Source organism: Dermacentor silvarum, chromosome 4, assembly GCF_013339745.2.
Source record: "Dermacentor silvarum isolate Dsil-2018 chromosome 4, BIME_Dsil_1.4, whole genome shotgun sequence".
Classification (NCBI taxonomy): domain Eukaryota; kingdom Metazoa; phylum Arthropoda; class Arachnida; order Ixodida; family Ixodidae; genus Dermacentor; species Dermacentor silvarum.
In genome coordinates, this window is record NC_051157.2 from 63,954,432 (window position 1) to 63,958,926 (window position 4,495).

Here is a 4,495-nt window from a genome sequence, read left to right on the forward strand (position 1 = left end):
ACGAACCGTTCGCGTCCGCTGCCGGTGTTCTTCACAATGCTTGCGTTGTGAAAGCGAGTGCTCGAGGTCATCCAGTGAGGTATTTACAAGTTTGCATGGTCCGTGCTTACTATGTCCACTATGCTTACTATTTTAATTTTAGGTGAATGTTTACTACAATTTATATCCCCACTATAACAAACGTATAGACTCGTGTAAGGGCCACACTTTTCTGTCGCGATTTTGACAAGCCTTTTATGGGATCGGGCCATTTCACCTCATTTTTCCAACTACGAGTATGAAATCCGCCGTAAACCTCCGCGATCGCCTCCTCTCGACATCCAGTAGCGACGCGCGAAAGTACGCTGCGCGCGACAATTCGCTGTTGAGCCCGATCAGAATCTGCGCACGGAACGCGATTGCTTCTCGGTTGGATGCCTTTTTTTTTTTTTTAAATATTGGCTGTCAAGTTGGGGGTGCGGCCCTTACACTGCTTTACACGGTAAGAATGTTGCTTCGTGTAATTGTCTTCTACTTCGCGATCAGCAATACTGCTTCGCCTTCCCGGCCAAACTGCACTCTTCTTTTTTTTTTTTTTTAGTACTTTGAGTCCGCGTATAAGCGCTGCTGCGCATGACTTCTACACTTCTATTTATTCTGATTTTGAGTGAATCCGGCTTGGCATCATTTTGGTTACTGAGTGAATTCTATATACAAGGTGTTTCAGCGAACAGTTTCCAAAATTTTTAAAGGTGGCCTGTGGCAGATAGTACAATTCTAGTTCATATGAGCTCGTCTACTCGAAGAGGCGGGCATTACTTGAACAAAAAAGTGAAATGCATAATCGACTAATTAACAAAATTAACCAATTAAGTTTTTAACTAATTACCTTATGGCCCATGTTGCAATTTACAAATTCTATCCGTGGAGTGCGGATCCACTTTGAACTAAATCTCAGGCTGACACCAGTGTCGAGTTATTAATTCTGTAACTTTGCGGAGAAATACGTTGGCGTGCCAGTCACTTTCTCAACAAAACGTCGTTTTATGCATCAAAGCAAAAAAAGTATGAAAAGAACAAATTATGGGATTTTACGTGCCAAAACCACGATCTGATTATTGGGCACGCCGTAGTGGAGGACTCTGGAATAATTTAGATCACCTGGGGCTCTTTAACGTGCACCTAAACCTAAGTATATGCATGGTTGTTATATCACTTCGCCCCAATCGAAATGCAGCCGCCGTGGCCGTGATTTGATCCCGCGACCTCATGCTTAGCAGTCCAACACCATAGCCACTAAACAAGGACGGTGGGTAAGCGCAAAATTAACTGGAACGCCAATGCATTTCTCCGCAATTTTCGGGAATTAATATTTCGAAACTGGTGTCATCCTGAGAATTAGTGGAATTCGCATCCACCTTGCGAATTCCACGGCTAGAATTTGTAAATTGCAACACGAGCCATAAGTTAGTATGTTAAAAACCTAATTGGTGATTTTTTAATTAGTCGATTATGCATTTAAATTTTTTGTGCAAGTAATGTCCACCTCTTTGAGTAGACCAGCTCATGAACTAGAATTGTGCTATCTGCCACAGGCAACCTTTAAAAATGTTTGAAAGTGTTTGCTGAAACACCCCGTATTTATGGCCTCTGCATGCAAGAGGCGATGTTTCCATCCCTAATGGGTAAATGTAAATAATTAGAAGAGGTTTTTTTTCTTTTATTTTGTCGCCAGTCGTTAGCATGGCCTACTGCAAAGAGAATCAATATTGAGACACGTATCACTCACGTGCTTTTCCCGCGCCGTTGATAGTTGATGAGACTCTGCCGAATGGGGTCACTGAAGTCTGCAGGTTTTTTCCATGGTCAAGAAAGCACGCAAAGTAATTTGAAGTGAGGTGAACATACATCAACATATTCATTCTCTAGGTATGGGCTATGTATTTAGTTGGCTTCCTCCTTTAAAAAATATAATAAACTTTGTCCTTTGTATATATTTCAATATATTGTGTCTGTGCGTGGTGTTTGTTCTCAGCGGAAATTAAAAAAAAAATGTCAAAATGAGGAAAAACGGATGAGGTAGCCGCCGCTGGTGCTTCTAATGCGCTTGTCCTCCCATTGTCAGAATTTGCCGAAATAAAGCGAAAGTATAAATTAAAAGCCGTGCACGTCCGCGCCAACAATGGTGCCGTAAGCTTTTAGCTACAACAAAAGTGAAAATGTGGAGGCAACGCAAGAGAATCCTCAAAATATATGTGGGTAACAGAACTCCAGTAATAACATTTTAGGGGCGGGGGGGGGGGGGGGGGGGCTCAGCCCCCCCGGGAATATTCCGGAGGGGGCTCAAGCCCCCTCCGCGAATAAAGCGCGAGAGAGGATTCCGTTTGCCGCATCTCAGCGTTCGCACGCATCAGCGTGCCGTGCATTTCGGAGGCCACGCATAGGATTCACGGTGGCGGAGACGCTAGATGGCCCCCAGTGTTCCTAGGGAAGCGCGAAAGAGGAATCCCGCGCGCTGCAGTACAAGCCTCATACATAACTCGTTTCGAAGATCCCTGACTGCTTCTCACGCTTCCCGGCTACTGCAGCGTATGTAGCCCGTAATGTTTACCGGGATACGCGGGCGACGCACGCTATGCACGAAGGCGAGCTTTCTGGTAGAAACGCGGCCTCTTGCGTGGGCCGATCCCGGAGGTAGTGAATAGCAGCGCCAAAAAAAATTACGGAATTTTCAGTTTTCTGTTGTTGTTTCGCACTTTCAATATTTCAGTTAGAGAATATTTAACATAAAAGGCATGTGCTGTCGGTGTTTTGTTACGTGACATTTGTTTGTCGGCTGCCATTCTCAAAATACTGAGAAATAACTTTGTCAAGAACTTAAGACAAGGTATGAGCAACATTAGTGAGGTAATATAACCCGCATATACCGCATGTCATATAGTAAGGCGTGGCGTATACATATACCTAAATACATACGGCAATTCTCGCTTACGGGACGCGTCCGCATACGGCGGCACTGGATTTTCTGCGGCCCGGGGCCCTTAACGCTATCGCGTTAGTAAATTTACACGTGGCCTCCGGGCTTATGCATTAAATGAATTCATAAAGCTGGTTGCTGCTTATAAAACCAAGGAGGCTCGTGCAGACTAGCTTGGTGTTCGAGGTGCACCATTCTGCATGGACCTCGTCGTCTGCACCACGGAGAGACAGTCCGTGAAGTACCTGCTGCCTCGGAGCAGTCAAAGCTCGGCACTGCCGCGTAATGTGCTTGAAAATGTGGTGAGCTTCGAACGCCACACAAGGGGCACTTCGGCCGTTATCTCGCTCAGTGTCAGGATCAGCCGCAGGACAGCTCTGCACTTGTGGCCATCGACAGGTCACAGCCGTAGTTATTACTGTCACAGTCCTTACTCCTGTGAGTGCGATGGAGTCTCGTCGCATGAGGCCTGGAGGCAGCAAGGCCTGACGGGATGGAATACGTCGTTTCTTTGTCTGCCTATGCCTTTCTTCCGAGCCGATAGTTCCGTTCAGTCGGTATCTGGTAGCGCCGCGGCTCTTCCTCCGTTTATTTCTTGAAGCGTTGTGGCCAGGGTGCGTGCTTTTTCATTTGCCCTGTAATGCCACTGTGCGCCCGGGAGCCCAGAAGATTCCGGGCGTGTATGCCTTAATCCTTAATCAACTTGGCTCGTCGGTATGTGCAGAGTGTTATTTCACACAAGCTTGTCCCAGTTCTTTAAATTGAGATCTCCCTTTTGGTTCCCACTTTCACTCATGGAAAACTAGGTCCGACTTTTTTTTTCTATGTTATTAAATTGCACGCGCGTAACCGCGGTCATTCAACGAATATTTTAATTCAATGTCGCTCCGCTGAACCACTACAGTCTTGTGAGCGGTATTGAAATGCGAATAGGAGAGCAGTCCCGTAAACATGAGTTTGCACAAGAGTTGAGAACATTCAATCATCCTCCTTAATTATACCGTTTAGCTGGACACAATTGAACCGCGACAACCCCCTACCGCTTTCTGTGAAAAAAAAAAAAAAAAAAAACCTTCTTTTTTTAACCTGCCGCGGTAGCTCAGAGGTTTATGGTGTTGCTTTGCTGAGCTGTAGGTCGCGCGTTCGATCCCGGTTGCGGTGGCAGCATTCCTATGAGGAAGGAATGCAAAAAGCGATCGTGTACAATGAATTGGGTGCACGTTAAAGAACCCCAGGTAGCCAAATTTAATCCGCCTCCTCCACTACGACGTCCTTCATTACACGCTGCGTATAGTTCCGAAAAATTAAACCCACAATTAAAAAGAAAAATCGGGCTACGCTAATGGTCCTGACATTCGCATTAAACAGACTCCGCATTGCCCATGGAAAAGAAAATGTAAATAGCGCCTCAAAGTAGCTCCCTTCATGCACGAGATATAGCGCCGCGGTTCTCCACCGTTCGTGATAGAAATGGATATGTCATGACTGCATCATCCGTCATGTCTTTCGTGAAAACAATCGTCCGAAACGTTCAGTGCG